At 38.9% G+C, this 24,373-nt stretch overlaps 1 long non-coding RNA gene across 1 annotated transcript; it reads right to left on the bottom strand.

The window, feature by feature from the left end:
* Positions 1-7,371: 7,371 nt before the first annotated feature.
* LOC136700497 (uncharacterized) lies at positions 7,372-9,725 on the bottom strand. The gene is made up of 3 exons (XR_010803757.1): positions 9,573-9,725; positions 9,052-9,156; positions 7,372-7,842 (listed from the first exon to the last, which is right to left on the bottom strand). It is a non-coding gene; the product is annotated as an uncharacterized lncRNA (long non-coding RNA).
* Between the last annotated feature and the right edge of the window lie 14,648 nt (positions 9,726-24,373).

Below are 24,373 nucleotides of genomic sequence, written 5' to 3'. Positions count from 1 at the left end.
AGTCAAAGACTGGGGACTCATCAACACTGAACTTCTACTGAAAAAAAACAACTGATAACAGCTCTTGCTTTGGTTTGACAAGTGGTTTACTTCCTGTTTTACAGGTTTGAACTGCTTTGTCAAATATATAATATTTTTTCCACACAAGTAGTCTTGATTAGTGAAGGAAAGGTGGAGATCCATCCATTATCTGTAACCGCTTATCCAATTTAGGGTTGCAGGGGGTCCAGAGCCTACCTGGAATCATCAGGCGCAAGGCGGGAATACACCCTGGAGGGGACGCCAGTCCTGCACAGGGCAACACAGACACACACATTCACACCTACGGTCACTTTCGAGTCGCCAATCCTGCAACGTGTGTTTTTGGACTGTGGGAGGAAACCGGAGCACCCGGAGGAAACCCACGCGGACACGGGGAGAACACACCAACTCCTCACAGACAGTCACCCGGAGCTGGAATCGAACCCACAACCTCCAGGCCCCTGGAGCTGTGTGACTGCGACACTACCTGCTGCGCCACCGTGCCGCCCCAAAGGTGGAGATATTTCTGTTTTTTACAAATTTATGAACCTGATAATATTTCGAGTATTATATGAGGGACAAATTGTCTAAAGTATCATTAGTATAAAGTATGTTGTGTGTCAGGACTAAACTGGAAGTGAAAGTGACATGTACCTCCATTTATTTCTATGAAGACATCTGATATAAATCAAAGACTGGGGACTCATCAACACTGAACTTCTACTGAAAAAACAACTGATAACAGCTCTTGCTTTGGTTTGACAAGTGGTTTAGTTCCTGTATTACAGGTTTGAACTGCTTTGTCAATATCTGGGGAAATCACAGAGACACCGATTAGCTGCAAATCTGAACTCAAGAGCCCTCAAATCTAAAGAATGATCTCGAAACCTTGGTTTATTTATGAACACAGATCTCAGTTTTAGTGTCATAATAAAGTAGTTACTAGATCAGCATTTTACCGTCTTAAGAACATCAGTAAAATTAAAGATTTTTTGACTGAACAAGACCTAGAGAAATGTTTCCATGCTTCCAAAAAACAAAAACAAAAAAACAAAAAAAACAAAAGACAATTGCACAACTTCAGCTCATACAAGATGAAACTGAAAGGGTCTCACAAGGAGCAAGAAGAGACACATCACCTCGTTCTTAAAGGCAATGTTCATAATTTTATATCAGAATGATTTTATAAAATTCAACATGTGATGTTCTTTGATCTGTTGGTGCTGGAACAGGTCACAGTCCAGGTAGAGTAAATGACAATGTGTCTCTGTCTAATAAAGCTTTGGCCTTTTCTCTCTGTGCATTGCTGGCTGAGCCATGGCCAAGAAATGTCATCTGAAGAAGTTGGACAGTGGAGAGACCTCTAAAAATTTAAAAGCAGGAAAAGAGATGAGGATGTTGCTCTAAACCTTAGTCGGCTTCTTACTCAAACACACCATTCCAAATTTATTTTAGTGTTTTTAATTACCTCTTATGTTTTCTAATTTTTTATTGCTGTATTTTATTCCATATTTTCTATTCTGCTGTTTTGCAACCCTATGCATTCATTACTTTTTGTGTTTCCTGAAACATGAGGATTGGTTTATAATTTCTGTACAAACCTTGTAGAATGTATTATGTATTGATCCGATACCTATACAAACCAATATTTGGATCTATCCACCCACACCTTCTGTTTATCTGAGTCAGTAATATATATCAAATAAGAAGCCGACCAGGTCTTCTCCTCTTTTTTTGGCTTTATTTAAGCAAAATAAGGCAGACCTTCCCATTGTTAAACACTCATTTCTGAGCTCCTTGATACTTGCCTGCACCATTTAAGGTGAAATGGGAAAATTGTAAAGAGTATCTAGGGAATTAGAAACTCACCATCATCGTAATTGTACAGATGATTTTGTTTATTATGATAATTATATTTAACTGTGACATTACCTAAGCCGTTTGTAAGAGGTATTACTCTCTTAAGTACCATAATTTATGTACTCTTATTATTATTATTATTTTAAAGTGTTACACACACACACATTCAGATATGTACATGCAATATTTCCACATACACACAAACAGTGATATTACAACTCTGAAGGCTGTAAAAGGACTGTGAACAACAACATTTCAAAAGCTGAAAATCTTTAGGATCCTAATTTGCATATTTACATGGGACTACACAGGGAGAAGTTTCAGATCAGCCTCTTTCATACTGTAATATGATGTTATGATCTAAGTGTGATCATAACTTTATTCTCCAAATGCTTTAATATAAAGAAAAAGCTAAACTAAAAACACAGATTCAGCTGGTAGCAGTGTTGTATTACTTCTGCTGCTTTTTACTTGCTATTTTTAGGGAAGTGCAGCTGTATCCAATTTTTCACGTCCTTTCTGTACTTCGTGGTTCCTACGCCAATGGCCCACATTTACCTCAGTGCCTAATTCATTCTCACATTTGGTCTTGACCTTCTACATTATTAAGTCATGGTCTCTTAAAGATTTGACCTGTAAATATAATTGTGAAATCTGCACTTTAACAAAAGCACTAAGAGTTAGTTTTTCCACACAAGTAGTCTTGATTAGTGAAGGAAAGGTGGAGATATTTCTGTTTTTTACAAATGTATGAACCTGATAATATTTCGAGTATTATATGAGGGACAAATTGTTTAAAGTATCATTAGTATAATCTTAAAAGTATGTTGTGTGTCAGGACTAAACTGGAAGTGAAAGTGACATGTACCTCCATTTATTTGTATGAAGACATCTGATATAAATCAAAGACTGGGGACTCATCAACACTGAACTTCTACTGAAAAAACAACTGATAACAGCTCTTGCTTTGGTTTGACAAGTGGTTTACTTCCTTTATTACAGGTTTGAACTGCTTTGTCAATATCTGGGGAAATCACAGAGACACCGATTAGCTGCAAATCTGAACTCAAGAGCCCTCAAATCTAAAGAATGATCTCGAAACCTTGGTTTATTTATGAACACAGATCTCAGTTTTAGTGTCATAATAAAGTAGTTACTAGATCAGCATTTTAATGTCTTAAGAACATCAGTAAAATTAAAGATTTTTTGACTGAACAAGACCTAGAGAAATGTTTCCATGCTTCCAAAAAAAAAACAAAAAAAACAAAAAAAAAAACAAAAGACAATTGCACAACTTCAGCTCATACAAGATGAAACTGAAAGGGTCTCACAAGGAGCAAGAAGAGACACATCACCTCGTTCTTAAAGGCAATGTTCATAATTTTATATCAGAATGATTTTATAAAATTCAACATGTGATGTTCTCTGATCTGTTGGTTCTGGAACAGGTCACAGTCCAGGTAGAGTAAATGACAATGTGTCTCTGTCTAATAAAGCTTTGGCCTTTTCTCTCTGTGCATTGAGAGCATTGAGAACATCAGGAGAGCACCCCCCTGTGTCCATTTACATTAAACACCTTAAGGGAAGATATTCTTTTACCTAAGAGAATTACTTTAATGTGCTGCATAAAATCCCTCAGACCTTTCACTTAACTTAGGGAAAAATGTAAAGGATTTACTGCAGTAACTGAGGTTTTGTGGCAGCAATGGTTTACTGTTTCCGTGATAATGATGCCTCATTGAATGCTCTCTAAATGTTCTCTAAATTTAACCCCATATGTGCAGTGAAACACACATTTACACACACTAGTGAACACTAGGGGGCAGTGAGCACATATACCTGGAGCGGTGGGCAGCCCTAGCCACGGTGAGCAGTTGAGGGTTAGGTGCTCAAGGGCACTTCATTTATGATCTGCCGGCTCTGGGGATCGAACTGGCAACCGCCTGGTTACACGCCCAGAACCATATGGAAAATGAAGAAAAGTGAAGCACTCTCAGGAGCTAAGTGGAATTAACTTTAACTGTAAGTAATGTGTGATTTCACTGTGTGGAGTGTCCGAGATCATAGCTTGTGATATCAAATCTGTAAACCTGCTCAGAATTCATCATGATCAGGTGCAGTGCAGGACAATAACTTTATTAAAATAATTATGACTAGTCTCTTAATATACTGAAGAAAAAATGGTCTAAGTGTTTGTGGTGTTATTCAGCAACTTTTAAAAAGTATGTATCCCCAGAGATATGTTGTAGTTTTCAAAATTTAGATTTAAACAGGAAAACGTTCATTGCAAAATAGATTGAATCATACACAATGTGTATATGATGACAGTAAAAGCATATGTCTTCCTCACAGTTTGCTCATTTTATGGCAAAAGGCAGTCTATTGAGAAATGAGAGGCTGTGAGAGATGGAGGAGATCTCTGCAAGCTCTTGGTGTTTTTTCTCCAAACACTGGGCCTGTTTACACCAGATATGAACACTTCTGTATTTTACTTGTCTGCATAAAAAGTTAGATGTAAACACCCTTCAGATTCACAGTGATCAGATCATGGTTAGATCACTCGAACCTCATTCAGAGGTGATCAGAGATGGATCCAGTCCAAATTTAACACCAGTGTAAACAGAATGTGTTTTGTGTCAAGAGAGTTATGAAAGTGGGAACACATTGGTTGAGAGGGGGACAACGCAGGTGTGTTGTATTTCTAGAGATTAATAACTGGGCTTTGTTTAACAGGTTCACAAACATCAACTCATTTCACGAAATGTGGTATTTTTCTGAGTACAATCACTGGGAAAAGCCCATGTAACTGAGTGATTATGAGAGTGAGAGTCACTGTTGTTATTAATTTGTCTGTGCCTTGTTCTTCCTGAAACAGCTGATCAATAGAATCAGTGAACTTCTCTTTGTACGTTACTTTTTATGATGGTTCTATTCACTTGAAATAGTTTGTTTGAAAAATGTGATAGGCCTGTATTTTGATAGAAGTTATAAAATCTATTTAAAAACTAGTGTGTGATGTATGTGACAATGGTGTTCTTCATCAAACAAGACATTAAAATATTTCCTATTTTGACTTTTCCTACACCTCAGTAGTTTAATGTATCCTGGGAGAAACAACTCATAAAATCAACAATATTTTGGAAATGTTTTGCTTGGGTTCAAATTAAGTTAATAGTAACATTTAAAGATTTTTTTAGAACTCGTTTTATACTCCTGCCTGTTTAAGGGTTAATAACTGCTCACTGCAGGGTCTAGATGATGTCTCAATCTTTAAAACCTCACCTAGGAACACCATCAGTTAAAAAACCTCCAGTGTTTAGACATTGTTTCTGCTCCACGTTGCTGTAACAGAACATTCATTCATTTTCCATAACTTTTTCACACTGATTAAAGTTGCAGTGGGCTCAGAGCTCACCCAGAATCAAGTGGCTGCAAGGTAGGAACACACTGGTGTGTCAGACCATCACATTGCATCACTAGTGGCTGCATATTTTACATTTACAGTCTTTAGTAGCTGCTCTTATCCAGAGCGACACACACAAGTTCTCAGTGTTCAGACAGAGAGTGTATCCTCGACTGTACACACAGGTTAAAGTCCAAACTCCCCCTGAGCTCAGATGCTGCAAGAAAAAGAGCCAGTGCTGATACAGAGAAAGAACAAAACATTGTAGAGATCCCTCTGTGCCAACAAACCTGATACAGCTAATGAGCTCATAACAACCTCTTCTGAAGCTGAAACTACAACATTCAGGGCAGAGACACACGAGGACGATGAGTGAGAACCACTGCTTCACACACACAACCAGTCACTCTCAAATCCATGCGTGTGGAATCTGTTTTAGAGCCAGTCCCTCTACCAATGTGTGTGTGTTTGGACTGTGGGAGGAAAGCAGGGCACCTGGAGGAAACCCACACAGACACAGAGAGAACACACCACACTCCTCACAGACAGTGACCCGTGGGAACTAACCCCAAAACCCTGGAGCTGTGTGAAAGTGACAAAACCTGCAGCGCAACCGTGTGGCCACAACTTAGAAAATGTGTGTTGGAAGACAGTGTGGGCACTAAGACTCCTGCAAAATCAAAAACCCAGTTTTCAAAACTGCTTTGTACACAGTGAAGTCTGCACTGAACACTACAGGGTTAATAATAAATGCTTTCTGTTGTCTCCCTCATTTCTACAGAGGCCCTAAGAGAATGTGAGGAAAAACTAATAAAGATTCCACACATTGTCACACAACAACGTACTTCTCAGATGTTTTGTTTTCCCTCTGAAATGTGCTGTGTTCCTCTTTCCTTTTTCCTTCCTGCTGTGATTAAACAGTTCTGTGTTCACACAGTCATCACAAAGATTTCTCTGCGTGTGTCTGCTGAACGTGTGAGTTCAGGGAAAACTGTCTCATGCGGACGATGAATATCCAAATAAACTGGTTTCTAAACTTTAATTACACGTTATTTACTGAAGTCCCAAAACCAAGAGAGATATTAATATTGTGTATATATAGGATGAAAAGTCCATCACAGATCATCCATAACATTGTAACCACACCTTGTGTTTACACTCACTGTCCATTCTCTTGCTCCACTGACCACACTGGTCACTCTGTAGTTCTATAGTTACACACTGCAGTCCATCTGTTGCTCTGCATACTTTGTTACCCCCCTCTCCCCCTGTTCTTCAGCACTCAGGACTCCCACAGAGTAGATGCGATGTGGTGGTGGATCATTCTCAGTGCTGCAGTGATGTGGTGGCGGTGTGTATGTGTGTTGTGCTGGTGTGAGTAGATCAGACACAGCAGTGGGAAAAGTAAAGGGTTTTTCTGTTACTGGACACTGACATCATCAGTAAAACTGCACTGTAGCCTTGAAAAACATCTGTTCTCAGAAACACAGGGTGTAACTGTTATGTGTTTCTTCTGTGGGAATGTGGAGAAACAGCAATGAACCATACTGAACATAAAACAGTTTCACTTTTCCACATATCCTTGTAGGAGCTGTTTATTTGACCTTGCTAGACCTTGCTCTGTGGAAATTTAGTACATTCACCTCTAAGATCAGTGAAGGACTGGCACCCCCTCCAGGGTGTGTTTCTGCCTTGCGCCAAGTGATTCTGTGTAGGCTTTGGACCCACCGTGAACTGGATAAGAGTTACAGACAATGAATGAATGAATGACCTCTATGACTCACACTTGAGTTCTGCGGCTCTAAAACCTGTGTCGTATATTAGTGCAGTTGATTAGACTGGATTGTACCCTCATGTTCCTCAGTACAATGATCAGCTCCTTGGAGTTTACATTTTACACGTCTCAGGTTCTAATCTGGAACTAAATAAATAAATAAATATTTATGAGCTGTGCCTGGTTCTCTTCAGTAAACAAAGCTCCTAAGTCCAGTAACTACATTAATGACAGCATGGGAATATAGCTAAAGGAGGAATACTATTTTATGAAATTCAGATGAAGTTTGATGGAGTAACAGGAGGCAGGGTGAATGAAGGGAGTTTATTATTTGTTTAACAGCAATTAAAGAACAGTGAATAAAACCAGAACAAAGACAGCCACCAGAAACCAATCATCACACCACCCTCAGGATTAAAGGAGCCTCTGGTAAAGAGCTGTAGATCACTGTGTGTGTGGACACTGCTCTTATCAGATGTTGAGTTGATTTTCTGAGTGAAATAAGTGATGTTGGTGAGGGGTGATCCCTGTGCAGATGTTTAGACACTATTTCTGTTTCAGACAGAGAACAGTGCCATATTGAACTTCCCGTGTTCACTTATTTTCAGCTTTTAGAACATCAACAGAACATGGACATCTGAGCAGGGCACACCAACATTTACACATGAGTTCATTTAGGCAATGGATTGGGCAATTGTTCCGCATTTGCTTCAGTCAGAGTGAGGGCCCCAGAAGACTTCTTTAAAACCTCCAGCCCAATCAAATGATCCACTCCTCCATACACCTGAAAAACAGAGGTAATGAGAGAGAGAGAGAGAGAGAGAGAGAGAGAGAGAGAGAGAGAGAGAGAGAGCTTATTTATAGAGAACATTTAAAAAACAGCTGCTGTTGCCCTGTGTGCTTTACAAAATATAGACAAGGAAAGGAAGATTCATTACAGATGTTTCAGTGCATTAAAAAGCTGAGGAGTAAAAGTATGTTTTTGTTGGGATTTAATTTAATTATATTAACATCGCAAGTATTTTGACAGATGATTTCTTGGGAGATGAAACTCCACATCTGTTCTCACTTTGTCTCGTATGTTTTTTTCTGATGGAAGACCTAACTGTCATTAAAACAGCATTTTTACTGTTTGAGCCACATCAAGCTCATCTCCATTCTGTGGGACATGGTTCAGAAGCTGAGTAGATGAGTGATATAAAAGGGGCCATTATCGGCTTTCTAAGCATTTAAATGTAAGGGATGCAAAATTGTACAAGGGACTGAGTTACAATAATCTGTCCAGATTCCTCTCAGATGTTGTTTTGGTTCTGTGTTTTTGGTTTTTTCAAACTTGTTTTCCTCAGCCACGCCCCTCCCCTGTGAGGAGTCTTGTGACTGAGTTCACAGGTGTATGTGTATGAATGTCCTAAATCTTTGGAGACACGGTTAATAGATTTCAAAGGCCCCAATAAAATCAACTTAAGTTTGTTTTTGTTCATTGGGAGAAAATTGTCTGTCATGTCATGTTTTATATCCTCCATACAGTTATATCAGTTTATTCAAAACACAGAGGTCACTGGATTTCAGAGGAAGGTAAAATTGTGCATCATTTTATACAATGGTACAGTATACTTTGGTATTAATTGTAGGAAAAGTAGAATGTATATGAACAACAGGATTGGACTTAATTGTGAACCTCCATGTTGTAGCTGAGGATGAGGAAATATGTTCAGTGATGACTGGGTGTAGAGGGTTCAAAGAGAGCTTTATCCATGACTGTACAGTGCACTGTAGTGTTTCCTTTTTAACAGAATACTCTCAGCCAGGACCTTTAGCTAGGACCAACTTTCAGCTTCTTTGCCTTGTCTTTGAGCTATAATTATCAAATAATTATTCCTGCTGCTTTGAACATATCTGTGATATTTAGAAATGAGGAAAGATAAATCAAAATACCCATAAATGATTCATTAGCAAATGACAAACCTTAATAACATATTACTATTACATATACCTTTATTCTGTATTTTGTTCCTGTAGAACCTTGTGAAGACTGGTAGTCCAAAGCCATAATAACAGTAAATTTTATTCGAAGAATGTCTTCAATTTCAGGCTTCAGCTGAAAAACAAAATTATACATAGAACTCTTTCACTGATGGTTGAATTAAGTTTTATGTTCATTTAAAAAAGGCATTTGATTGTGAAAATAATATTGAGACTCCGCTTTATACTGAACATAATAATAATAATAAATTACATTTATATAATGCTTTTCAAGAACCCAAAGTGCTCACAAGTACCCGGTATAAAATCCCCCAACATCAAACAGGGGAACAGTGGAACTGTGCTCTCTATTATTTTACCCTGTTGTCCCCTGCTATTGTTGTACAGTTTTTAAAGTCTTAAAGTCCAGAACTGGAAGGATATGGTGTCATTCGATACCAGGTTTGATTCAGATTAGATACAAGGCACTAAAAGTTCCCAGTCAGTGAAATCAATACTACACTAGAACAAAACGAGTGGAAATGAATTCACCTTCAAGCAGATGCCATTCACACATGCATCAGCATCCTTCCACTGTGACCATGGGCCCTCTCCTAGAGCAGCTGTGTCTGTAGATGCCATGGTGTTGGAGGAGGGTCTTTCAGCAGAAGTGAAGCCTCTGAGTGAGTTTAGTTTTGATCCGAGCGTAAGTGAAACCTGCTGTAAATCTGCTGTATTTATATCTACACCACCATCATCATCATCGTCATTATCACTTTCATCATTCAGCACAGGAATGAATCCAAATACACACCACACCCTGAAACAAGGGTTATTGCTTAATGCTCTGTTCCCTGTAAAATCATGCACCTCCAAGTGTTTGGTAAAAACATACTTTGTCATTTTCTTATTCTTTTGTTCTGTATTTGTTCTCTGTTCTTCACTTCCTGTTCATTTCTGTAAGCTCTAATAAAACATTAGACTGAGCTCTTGTTTTGATCACAAGAAATTCCACATTTTAGTGGTTTATATTGTGATATAGAATATTTACAAAAGATTAATTACACTTCAGCTACATGTTAGGAGAACTTTAAAATTTGCTGCAGACACTGAGCTTTTGGTTGACTTCGCTTTTATTCTTATATTCACCTGTTTATTGTAGAATGGTCCAAAACTTATCAATTAAAATTTTTTTCTCTCCCAACTTTTTTGGAGTGTGGTGCAGGCGTCAGTTTTAATGTCAGTAAAAACTGATAGAATCATCCCAGATAGAATCATCTCTGTTTTATCTTTATTCAGCTGCAGAAAGTTTGAGATGTGCTCAAGGCACTTACATTGAGTGAAGGGAACCAGTGTCATTTGGGGACAGGGCAAAGTGAAATATTATATTTTGACAAAGCAGTTCAAACCTGTAAAACAGGAAGTAAACCACTTGTCAAACCAAAGCAAGAGCTGTTATCAGTTGTTTTTTTCAGTAGAAGTTCAGTGTTGATGAGTCCCCAGTCTTTGACTTATATCAGATGTCTTCATGCAAATAAATGGAGGTACATGTCACTTTCACTTCCAGTTTAGTCCTGATACACAACATACTTTATACTAATGATACTTTAGACAATTTGTCCCTCATATAACACTCGAAATATTATCAGGTTCATACATTTGTAAAAAACAGAAATATCTCCACCTTTCCTTCACTAATCAAGACTACTTGTGTGGAAAAAACTAACTCTTAGTGCTTCTGTTAAAGTGCAGATTTCACAATTATATTTACAGGTCAAATCTTTAAGAGACCATGACTTAATAATGTAGAAGGTCAAGACCAAATGTGAGAATGAATTAGGCACTGAGGTAAATGTGGGCCATTGGCGTAGGAACCACGAAGGACAGGGAGGACGTGAAACATTGGATACAGCTGCACTTCCCTAAAAACAGCAAGTAAAAAGCAGCAGAAGTAATACACCACTGCTACCAGCTGAATCTGTGTTTTTAGTTTAGCTTTTTCTTTATATTAAAGCATTTGGAGAATAAAGTTATGATCACACTTAGATCATAACATCATATTACAGTATGAAAGAGTCTGATCTGAAACTTCTCCCTGTGTAGTCCCATGTAAATATGCAAATTAGGATCCTAAAGATTTTCAGCTTTTGAAATGTTGTTGTTCACAGTCCTTTTACAGCCTTCAGAGTTGTAATATCACTGTTTGTGTGTATGTGGAAATATTGCATGTACATTTCTGAATGTGTGTAACACTTTAAAATAATAATAATAATAAGAGTACATAAATTATGGTACTTAAGAGAGTAATACCCCTTACAAAGGCTTAGGTAATGTCACAGTTAAATATAATTATCATAATAAACAAAATCATCTGTACAATTACGATGATGGTGAGTTTCTAATTCCCTAGATACTCTTTACAATTTTCCCATTCCACCTTAAATGGTGCAGGCAAGTATCAAGGGGCTCGGAAATGAGTGTTTAACAATGGGAAGGTCTGCCTTATTTTACTTAATGTTTTGAAGCATTTGACGCCTGTCTCCGTGCTGCCCTCTAGTTTCAGTTTAATCTCCTGCAGTGACTCTATGATTGTAGTGTTTCCATTGACGCTTATTCACAGATGTCAATTTGATGTTTTGAAGGAAAAATATACCACTGACATGATTCTCCATTTAATATTAATCACAGACAGAGAATAAATTCATGGACAATTTCCCAATGACAACAAACTAAAATAACTTTAAACTGCCTTTTACATGTTGCAGGATTCAGTGTGTGACTGAATATTAATTTGTAACTGGGTCGTGGGGCATCATTAGATCAGAGAATAAAACCGTAACAAAAAAGCAGAAGAAAAAGAAATAAAGCTATAGACAAGAAGTGAAATATCAGTTTAAGGAAAAATGAGCTCTGTAATTTGAGTCCACCATTTTGGAGTCTCCCTTTTTGGCTTTTCTTGTAGCTATTTTTCCCTGATTACTTTTTATTATAGTTATTCCACTCATTTTCAGTAAAGCACTTCAAACAAACAATTTCTACTTATTATTTAGTATAAGTTCTAACAAAGAACAAAACAAATAATTAAAAGTAGCTCTGCACTCTTCCCGTCTCATATCACACACGATCAATGTGAGTTAAAGGAACATTTACTCATTTAAACTGCGACCACGACAAAATCAACAAGTCCATTTATAATCAGTGAAAGTCATTTTGTCTTTGAGTACACAGATTACCCACAGGGGAGCGCTATGGGAACTCAGGCAGCACTGTCCTGATTTCCTCAAACAGGACTCGGCCCAGCACACACACACACACAGTCAGTGACTCTACCCAGGACTCAGAGCTTAACACAAAGGTGAGAGTTTTAACTGGATCTGTTCTTCCTGATAGAGGACAACAATCCAATTCCATCCAGAACATGTTCCACACAGTTCAGGGCCCCATAAGCTCACTGTAATATTAACATGGTCTCTTTTTTAAATACATTAAATCTGTAAATGTGCATTTATATTATTTTAGTTTGATATATGGGCCTCTTTGCTGCTTCTGACCAGTGCTCTCCTTGCTCAATCTCTCAGTTTGTGTGGACGGCCATGTCTTGGTAGGTTTGCAATTGTAGAATACTTTTCCCATTTTTAGATGACGGATTGAACAGTGCTCATTGGGATGCTCAAAGCTTGGGATATGTTTTTTATAATCTAACCCTGCTTTAAACTTCTTCACAACTTTATCTTTGACCTGTCTGGTGAGGTCCCTGGTCTTCATGATGCTGTTTGCTCACTAGCATTCTCTAACAAACCCTTCACAAGGCCTTCACAGAACAGGTTTTATACTGAGAATAAATTACACACAGCTGGACTCTATTAACTCATTAAGGGAATTCTGAAGGCAGCTGATTGCACTGGATGTTACTTAGGGGAATCAGAGTAAGGGGCTGAATGCTTTTACACGTCACACTTTTCAGATTTCCATTTGAATAAAATTTTGAAAACCATGTATCATTTTTATTCCACTTCACAATTATGTGCTGCTTGTGAAAGCCACTGTGTATGTATTGTTTACTGTAGTAAAGTGCATTGTAGACTTTATACTGTACAATAAACACATTGTATGACCCTGAATATTGTGCTTCCCATTTGTTTACAGTCCTGACTGCTCAGTAGATTTTGACTCGTTGCAGGTTCATATAACACCAAAGAACAAGAATTGCAGTTGATCTACACTCTAAAAACTAAAGGTCTTTATGTCTTGAACATCCTGTAGGATACTCAAAGTACTTAAATATATATGTTGGGTGCCTCAAGAAACCATTTAAGGTTTCCTTAAAATGTTCACTTATGTATCTAAGGTTTTTCCTTATCTTTGTCTAATTCCTTAAGGAATCCCTTAAAGTTTGTTAAACTGTTGCGCAACACACTTTAGCAACCAAATTAAGGAAAACTATTTAAGGTACCTGTGATAATGTCTCAAGCGCAACACGGACGAGTTTTTGGACATAAATGAAAATATCAGAGGAGAGTGTTCCGTGACCGGGGGAAACCCACTGGATACGCTTAATGATGAGCACTTGAATTTAAATTATAGTTTTGATCGGCAGTCAATCCATGATTTGTTTAATCATCTTGAGTTGCATCACAATACTTTCCACAGCTGTGCGCTTCCTGCTGCAGTGCAGTTAATGATTGCTCATTGATTTTATGCTCAGGATACTTCCAGACTGTAATAGTCAAGGTATTTCATGTCCACAAGTCAACAGTGTGCTGCATCATTCACAGAGTTTCACATGCCCTCACCCGTCTGCTTTTACTGTATTACTCCAGAAGAATTTCCTTTTCTTCCATTTTTATCTGAAACGGATAGTCGGCTGTAGCCGAGATGTTACTGTGCTGTCCCCTTTTGTCCCATCACTCTTATACTGGAAGAATGGCACTGCGGCTCCTGTGCCAGTTCACACAGCAGAACAGCAGCTCCTGTGTCGGTAGACAGCAGAAGGGCGGCTCCTGTGCCTCATGCTCCAGCTCCAGTTCCTCTTGCAGATTGCAGTGGGATTAGAATCACTTTATTGGCCACTGTGCTGCAACCAGAGGAATTTGTTCTCCGCATTTAACCCAATCCGTGCAGTGAAACACACACTTACACACACACACTAGGGGGCAGTGAGCACACATGTCCGGAGCGGTATGCAGCCCTAGCCATGGCATCCAGGGAGCAGTTGGGGGTTAGGTACCATGTTCAAGGGCACTTCAATCATGACGTCATGACCACCAAACCACGGCTGCACCCTTGGTCCTGTTTGGGCAACGCAAGTACACATTAATTTTATTGTTAAGTGGGTTGTTTATTTTTAATAAACACCTAAGGGGAATCAAACAAGAGTATCTTTATTTTGTGACCATAGGGTAAAAAGTAAACAGCCTCAACAAACTTTTCAAGATGGCGCCCATGTGTTTGTCAGCTTGCCCTCTCTCTCTGTTTCCTCTGTGTGTTCTTGTACTGTGTGTTTTTCTCTTTGGTGGCAGTGCTTACACTGCACCACTATTACTTCTGTATGATTGTGAAACACTACTCAATATTCATACCTCTATTGGAGATGTCTGGAAACAGACTCCTGAGGGACAGAGTAGCTTTAACTCCAGGTTTATGTTTACCTGGCCCAGGGAGGTGTGTCACTATCCCAGCTTTATCCACAGAGGGAAGCGCTGGAGGAAACATGGGGAACGAGGAGGCGTCCTAGTCAGAATAAGGAGTGGTTCAGAGGACAAACTGGGTTTTTCCCGGCACGCTCCGTATGTGTCCAGTGGTCACAGCTTCTATTCTTGTTTGTGAACCGATCTACAACTGGCTGGTTCCTGTGCTTCTGCAGCAACCCGCTACACACCTGCAGCCTCAGCAAAGAGTCCGAGCCAAAGGCAGAAGAGTTAATCATTGTAATCACAGACAACTGGAGCACACACCATTACTACAGCCTCAATCTGTGTCTGTACACATCCCACTGGTAAATGCTCACTCCATCTATAACAAGACTTTCATCTTAAATGACTATTTTACTATTCCTGCTTTAGACATGTTGTTTTTAACTGAGACATGGGCTTCCACTGGTGATCATAAGCCTAGTGTTTAGCTCAACTGTTATTGAGCATTTCACTGCTCCTGTTTTAGGCCATGGGTCCAGGAATATCAGCTCATCTACAGCAAGTGATTTCTCTAGAGCTTTTTTAGATACTTTTAAATTGTCCACTCATGGTTTGGCTGATTCAAATGCTGATGATTTAGTCACATCATTGTATTAAAATGGTTCTACTGTTCTTGATAGTGTTGCACCCATGAGATTTACACGCATAAAACCTAAACTTAACCAGCCCTGGTTAAATGCACAACTTCAGGAAATTAGACAGACTTGTAGAAAAGCAGAGAGGAAATGGAAAAAACACTCACTGCAAGTAAATCTTGAAATATTCTCTAACATCATCACCAATAATTTTAACAGACCTAATGTTTTGTTCAGCACAATTAATACTTTACTTAAGCCATCTGAATTAGGTCCTGATTCTTCTCCTGGTTTATGTGAAGATTTTAAACTTTTTTATTGGAAAGATTGAGACTATTAGGTCTCATATCCCATCCCAGGGTCTAGTTGTTCCACTTCCTCCACTGTGCCCAGGTGTTTGTAGTGAGTTTGAGACTATTTCATGCCAGAACTCACAGATTTAGTGATGAACACAAAGCCGACAACCACGCCACAAGATGTCATGCACCCCCAGCTGTTTAAGAAGACATTTGAGGTACTAGGACCATTTGTTCTGAACATCATTAATATGTCCCTTATTACTGGTGTGGGCCCTGCCAGTTTTAAACATTCTGTAGTCACTCCTCTGCTTAAAAAGCAGAGTCTTGATCCTGCAGTGGTCAGTAATTATCGATCAATTTCTAAACTGCCTTTTTTAAACTAAATTAATGGAAAAGGTTGTTTATTCCCAGATTTGACCATTTTTAAGGTGCAATAATACTTTTGAGACTTTTCAGTCTGTTTTTAAAGCTATGCACAGCACTGAATCTGCCTTAATTAAGGTGACAAATGACCTTTAGCTTTCTGTTTGTTGTTAACTGTCAAGTTTCTCACCTGGTTCTTGCTATTCATCCTGCTCTTGTTTTGTTTGTTTTGTTTTATTTTGCCATACGTCAGTGTGACAGGCACCACCCCTTTTTCCTGAGGAGGGTTCTCTGTTCTGAAACCTAAAGGGACCAATTTTGTTTAGTTCAGTATCTAAAGCCAGGCGTACACTGTGTGATTTTAGCCCGATCTTAACCCTAAGAACCTTATTTATAGCTATTTTGCTATTCCGTTTTTTTTTTTCAGTGCCTCTTTTAGTTGCATTTAAACAGTGATTTTGTGACATAGCCATATTCAATATGTTGTATTATTTTCTAAAGACCCTTTGCTACTCAAATATGTAATCACTTGAGGTTTTCATGCTGACCGATAATTCATATTTTCTTGAAATCGGTCATGTTTTGACCAAAATTTTACCTAGCACCTGCTTTTTTTTTCATATTTCTCAATGTACAGCCTTGAAATCATACTCCCACATCAGGTATCTTAACACAGATTGTTAGTGTGAGGTGTAATTTATTACATGTCATGTTACTATGACAAAATATATTCATATATATATATATATGGATGGACATATTTTTCTTGATATTCTAAGCTCTGGGATGTATGACTGATAAAGCTCTCACAGCAGGCCTTTCAGGACTTTAGTTCAGGGCAAATATGGACAATATCTCAACAAATAAAAAAATATTTTGGTACTTTGGCAGTTTTCTCAGCTGCTGATAATAATAACATTTATTATTATTATTATAATCTTTTAGAAATATGATGAAATAATACTTGTTTATTTAGAATACACATAATACAGAATTATTTAAGCTTTTTAGTTTATATTTGTTGATCTAATGCAGTATTATTTGATGTGAAACCTACAAAAACCTTGAAAAACTATAAATCAATAAAAGGAATATGTTTTTGCTGATGACTCATATTTTTTTCTGCCTGGAGACAGCGTGGGTTGACGTCATGGGAGTCAAAACGAAACTGAAAGTAAACACCGTCTTTCTTGTCCGTTTGCAGAGTCCTCATTTCTGATTATAGTGAATATCATTAGAATCTTTCATGACAAGAACATTACACACAGATCTTGAAGGAGCGCCTTGATTTTTAGGTGGTTTTTCACACTGGATTACTCCCAGAGGCTTCACAGTACGGCAATGAGAGCGCTATTTTTAGAAATGATAGGATCTGCTCTTTCTAACGGTATACGGAGCTCACAGACGCATTCAGACATTCAAGACTTACAAAGCTGATAATTTAAGATTTGTTAAGCTGTGTTCGGGTTCACCCTGATATGGTCGTATGGGACAGGATTTCAGGATCAGCCCAAATTTGGGCTCAATCCGCTGACGTTTGACATGCAGTGTGAAGAGGGTAGCAATGTCCAATTAACCCAAACGAGCTCTGATTGACCAGTCGGGCGAACAGAGGGATTTCTAACATGTCCGGACAATTTTGGTCACTTGTCTCAGTGTGAACAGTCTACGAGCCAATTTCTCAACGTTACGACCTGTTTTCCCAAAAGTCTTTGCAGATCTACTCCACATGTCAGTGCATGTCATCAAACAATGGTGCAAAGGCAACGTGATGTGTGGACTGAGTACTTGGAGGCTAGGCTAGTGGAGCTTTAGCAGCAGCATTCTTGCTGTGATCTGTCATCAACCTCCTCTATGACACACATGCACTGAAAAATTATGGCAGGAAATATCCAGTGTTTTACACTGCCTGTGCTTTGCTGATGCTATCAACACAGCACTCAGTTTCTATAAGCTATGCACTTTCTCATCATTTCTGATACTCAGAGCAACATGCTGAAGAGTGTATGCAGACTGAACTGTTCCCAAGCTATACCATGCAGTGTAATCACCCACATCGTATCAGATTAGTTGGACTGACTGTATTCACACAGTTAGAGCATGTAAATCACAGGTGATATCCCTACATGACAAACTATTCAATATAAGCTGTCACCAACGCACACAACTTTCAAAATCGCACAGTGTATCCCTGGCTTAAGACTAATGAGGTCAGATGACACACACATTTCACTCTGTCTAAGTGAGTGAAACGGTTTAGTTTACAACCAGTGGCATAGGCATATTGTCCAGTTTAGTTTGTCGGTGGGTGGTGGGTGGTGGGTGGTGGGGGGTGGAGGGCGGTTTACTTTCATTTTGTTGATCACAGTTCACACGCTTCACAAAATCAAAGCTGTAGTGGTGTTTAAGTATTTTCCATCTGAGTCTACTGTGCAATATCAAGGGAGTGGTTTCGGACTGATAGCCAAGACACACACACACACACACACACACACACACACAGGTAATCAGTCATCATTGTTTAAATGATGGTTTTATATAGAACCCTAAACACTCAAAGAACTGTTGTCTGATTAAAGGTTCCTTTACACTGTGAAGGGGTTCTTCAGATTGATGTAGATTGTGCTGTAGATGGTTCTCTACAGCACCTTTTAGAAGAGGGTTCTATATGCCACCAAAAAGGTGTATTTAGCTAGAGACAGAAGAGCAGACACACACACACACACACAGTACACAAAGACCATCTCTCTCTCTCTCTCTCTCTCTCTCTCTCTCTCTCTCTCTCTCTCTCTCTCTCTCTCACACACACACACACACACACACACACACACCCTTAAACCCACTACACACAGACACTCAACAACCACACACACACACACACACACACACACACACACACACACACTATAAACAACAAACACATATTCTGTCTTACACACACAGACCCTCACACACTGTTAACTCTCTCCTCCCAGTGTTTATCAGAAAGTACACAGTATTCTATAAAGAGATTGAACCCATCAGTTCAGCTGTAGGTAAAGAGAGAGTCACAGTTCTCCAGAGCAGACAGAGGGACTGAGGTTAGTCTCAGTATCAGATCTCTCACAAACACATCATTTAAATCACTGATTTTATTGTTGCTCATGAGTTATTTGCTTTTATAACAAACCTGAGTCCATCCACTGAGCAGCACATTTATTACAGTCTCCTCCTAACGTTGTAAAAGCATGGCACTCTTAAAAATAAAGGTGCTATAAATGGTTCTTTGAAAGATGCCACCGAAGAACCACTTTTGGTTCCATAAAGAACGTTTCACTAACACATTTCACTGGGTAAAGAACCTTAAGATCAAATGATTGATTTTTAAACCTAAGGTTCTTCATACTCGTGGTTCTTTATGGAAGGAAAGTGGTTCTTCTTTGGCAAAATTATGACAAAACAAACATTACTCCAGTGGAACTTGAACTAAAGTGGAAACCAGGGTGGAATGTAACACTTCTTAAATATTATTTACCTGCATATATTTTGGGTGATTTTGAAAACTGCTGTGCACTGATTCTGATCTGTTTCACTGCTGGTGACTTTAATAAACACTGATAATCCCAGAGACAGTAATGATGACTAATTCTCTGCCATGTGTGAATGGTTTGGACAGAACATGACTGGACCTACACAGAACAGAACACACAGTAGATCTGGTCAAAATAAAGGACCAGAACATTTCAACCAGAAGTTAGGATCTAGCTTTTGCAGATCATAAATACCAAATATAACACTTGTTCTCAAACTTGGTGGCCTTGTGGACAATGCACCAAAATTGTACACCCCCCACCCCCACCACCCAAAACTCACAACACACTCACTCATCACACACTGGATATTAATAAGCTATAAATACCTCCTTTGCACATTATGCACTCTGCACTATCCACCAAACAAGTCTAATCTCCAACTATTTCCACACCTTCCACAGTTGTACTTGTGCCTCTGTAAATATCTCACACTTATCCTGTGCTTATTTTAAAATGTCTATTTTTATTCTATGTATATTTTTAGAGCTCAATAAGATCAGATTATACCTTTATTTTGCACATATGCACACCATACACACACACACCTCACACCTACAACCCATCCATTATCATAAATCCACCTTGGCCTCTCTGGTGACTAAGGTTACACCAAGCCCCACTGGCAGCGAATGACAATTTTTATTATTTCCACAAATTGTCTCATATCTAAAGACACACATTTCTTCATAAAATAGGAGCCATTCAGTAAATGGGAAATAGGTTTGATTACCTGAGTCTGATCATGACGTATGCAGTGTGCCGAGTGTAGCCTCGGCTACCAGATGTATTCTTGGCTTTGTGGAGTTTGCAGAAGTCAATAGAAATCACAGTGTTGAAGCAAACTGCCACTCAGGAAAGAAATCTTAGTCCGTTTCACTTTAAAAACTAGTGTTTTTTTTTTTTTTAAATAATGAACCGGATGTATTTAAAATATTTTCTCATGAGGAACAAACTGTCTAATGTATCATTAGTATAATCTTGAAGGTATGGACTAAACGTGAAGCAAAGTCCTCCTGTGACTACATTTATTCCCATAAAGAATTCTGATATAAATCAAAGACTGGGGACTCATCAGCACTGAATTCCTGCTGAAAAAATAACTAATGACAGCCCTTGCTTTGGTTTGACAAGTGGTTTAGTTCCTGTCTTGTAGGTTTGAACTACTTTTTCAAACTATAATATTTAACTTTGCCCTGTCCCTAAATGTCACTTGTCCCCTTCACTCACTGTATGTGCCTTGAGCACATCACAAACAGGATGGGACACAGCTTTCTGCAGCTGAATACAGATAAAACAGAGATGATTCTATCTGGGAACAATAAGAGTTGCAGATTGGCTGTGTATCTGGACTCAAGATCTAAATCTAAAAGACCTCAAATCTAAAGAACAAGCTCAGTGCCATAGCACATTAATGGACTAAGGTCAGTTTTAGTGTCATGTTGCAGCAGTTTCTAGATCAGCATTTTACCATTGTAAGTACATCAGTAAAATTTGAGACTAAACCAGAGCTGGAGAAACCAATGCACACATTTATTTCTATCAGTAATGATTACTGTAATGGTCTCTTAACGGGACTTCCAAAAAAGACCATTACACAGCTTCAGCTGATTTAAATTGCAGCTGCAAGAGTTTCACTAGAAACAAGAATAGACACATCACCCTGTTCTTAAAGGCATTGTTTTAATCCAGAACACTCATTCATTCATTGTCTGTAAGCCCTTATGCAGTTGAGTGTCACGGTGTGACTGGGGCCTACATGGAATCATTGGGTGCAAGGCGCAAATGAGTCTCCGAGTGAGACTCTGGCAGCTGCATTTTGAAACAGCTGAAGCTCTTTAATGGTGTTTTTTGGAAGTCCAGTTAAGAGACCATTACAGTAATCAATGCTGAAATAAAAGCGTGGATAAGTTTCTCCAGGTCTGGTTTAGTCAGAAAGTTTCTAATCTTACTGATGTTCTTAAGATGGTAAAATACTGATCTAGTAACCGCTTTAATATGACACTAAAACTGAGATCTGAGTCCATTAATACACCAAGGTTGCAAGCCAGTTCTTTAGATTTCAGGGCTCTTGAGTCCAGATACGCAGCCAATCTTTGTCTCTCATTGCTGTTTATCTTTATTCAGCTGCAGAAAGTTTTGTCCCATCCAGTTAGTGATGTGTTCAAGGCACTTGCTTAATGAGTCAACTGGACCAGAGTCATTTGGGGACAGGGTCATGTAAATCTGAGTATCATCTGCATAGCTGTGATAGGAACAGCCCATAGTCTTGTAGGATCTGGCCAAGAGGAAGCATATATAAATTAAATAAAAGTGGACCACGAACAGAACCCTGGGGGACACCACAGGTTACTGGCATGTTCTCTGAAATATTATTTTCTATTTCTACAAAGTAGTTCCTGCCTTCCAGGTAAGAAATGAACCACTTCAGGACTGTTCCTGAGAGTCCAACCCAGTTTGTGAGTCTATCTATAAGAATCTTATGGTCAATGGTATCAAAGGCAGCACTAAGGTCAAGAAGTAATAGAAGAGATACCTTTCCAGCCCCTGTATTTAAGGGAATGTCATTAATTACCTTGATTAGAGCAGTCTCAGTGCAGTGATTAGACCGGAACCCGAACTGGAATTTGTCTAGGCTACTGTTTATGGACAAGAAACTATTGATTTGCCTGAAAACTATTTTCTCAATGATTTTGCCACTGAACTGTAAATTATAAATTTGTTTTTGAAGAGGCTTTACAACTGCAGTTTTTAGTGTGCTCGGAAAGACCCCCGACATGATCATGGTATAGAAATAGGATTGTCATGATTTGCATATTATCATGTTGCATATTATCATTATTCACTTAGCCTATCTTTGTAGATTTATTTGTGAATATGAAGACTTGTTTTACGCCATCTGTGTTCTGCCTTGTGGCATTGCCTCTTTTGGATTTGAACAACAGAAGCATTTCTCCATGTTGCTTTCTGTTTGCAAGAAATAATCTTCACTTTAACTGGTGCAATCTCATCAATAACGCTGACAATTTTTTACTTAAAACTATTCAGCAGATCATCAACAGAGTTGGATTGTTCACATGGTGTAGTGCACATTTTACTCATGAAAAGTGTAGCTGTACAGTCCTTTATAATCCTTTTCTTGACACAAACTCTTCTGTCTCTGATGATTGGTGAGGCCCACATATCAAAGAACACACAGTAGTGATCTGACAACACGACGTCCTTCACAGTCACTGATATGTTGAGACTCTTTGAGATAACAATATCCAGCGTGTGACCATGACAATGTGTACTCCCTGTAACATGCTGTGAAAGACCAAAAGAATCCAATATGGCGTGTAGTTCCTTGGCAAAACAGTCCTTGGGATTGTCAATATGTTAAAGTCACTAGCAATAACAAAATGGTCAAAGTCAGTAGAAATAAAAGACAGCATCTCTGTAAATTCATCAATAAAATTAGCACTGTACTTCAGAGGCCTGTAGACAGTTACTAGTAATATCTGTGGTGCCCCTTTCAGAACTACACAGAGGTACTTAAATGTTGTGAAGTCACCCAATGATAACTGCTTGCACTGAACAGAGCATGGAACAGATGGAACAGAGCAGCTAGAACTCCACCTGGCACGAGATACATTTAAAACTGAAAATCTGGAGGAGCCGGCTCCAGTAAAACAGTTGCAGCACTACATTCATTTAGCCAAGTCTCAGTTAAAAGTATACAATTAAGCCCATGTGCTGTAATAAAATCATTAATTCAGTGTGATTTGCTTGTGAGAGATCTGATATTTAGAAGCGCTAACTTAGTAACTCGTGCACTTTACCACAGAATCTCTCTCACATTTTATATGCTGTAGATTGGCTACATTCACAGAATCTGACCTGAACTCTGATCTGACCTCTCTCTCTGATAGTCCTGGAATGGGAGAGATTACAGGCACCAAGGGTCCAAGCTTGTTTTGAAAACATGTTACTGCTGACTTCATCACTGCAGGAGCCAGGACCAGAAAAACATCGCTTATCATCTGACGGAGCTGTGTGGAGCTCATTCTGGCGATGGGGCCGTGAGGTGGGGTGATGTGGGGGAGTGGGGGGATAAAGGACATGGAGGAGTTCTCTTAGGGTTTTGGTGTTTCTGGCAGCTGATAGAATTGGTCATTGCCACTCATGTCTGGTGTCTGCTGCTCCCTCAGGTCATCCTCAGTGGGGGGAGGATGTTCTGGCTCTGACATGGTGTCATCAGCTTGTACAGCAGAGTTCCTGGATGTTGGTGCTGATGTGCCACCACCAAGAGAAGTAGATAGATTACACACTGAGAAAATGAGGTTGTCTGTCAGAAGTTTAACACCCCTCTTCTTCGTGTGCAGTCCATCTCTCCTAAAAAGTTCTCTATTCCCAAAAAACAAGTTAAAGTTTTCAATGAAGTTCAGTCCATTTGACCTGCAGCTGTTCTGTAGCCAGGTGTTTAATTCCAGTAACCTTGAGAACATAGTGATGCCTCCTGCAGGTAGAGGTCCACTGATGAAAAAATGTATGTTGAACTTACGGATATTGGATTTAAGGAGATCATTAATGTCTATTTTTAAAACTTCAGACTCCTGCTTGACAGTGCCATTCTTTCCAATGTGTAAATAATCTTCTTCACATTCGTGTACTCAGCCAGTACAGCTGGAAGTGTTGCAGTACGTTCAGGTACTGTGATGTTTGGCTCGCATCTCACTATGAGTTTTGGGTTTGTTCCCCATTAACAGTGTCATCTCCAAAGATCAGGGTGTCTGCAGTAAGTTTGTTAGGGTTTTGTGATGGCTGACACTTATGGCACTTTCTGCGTTGTGTTCACTGCATTTGTGATTCTCA

The sequence above is a fragment of the Hoplias malabaricus genome, chromosome 6 (genome assembly GCF_029633855.1).
Source record: "Hoplias malabaricus isolate fHopMal1 chromosome 6, fHopMal1.hap1, whole genome shotgun sequence".
Lineage (NCBI taxonomy): Eukaryota > Metazoa > Chordata > Actinopteri > Characiformes > Erythrinidae > Hoplias > Hoplias malabaricus.
Note: the sequence above shows the minus strand (reverse complement) of the source record. Positions and strands in the feature narration are given on the sequence as shown.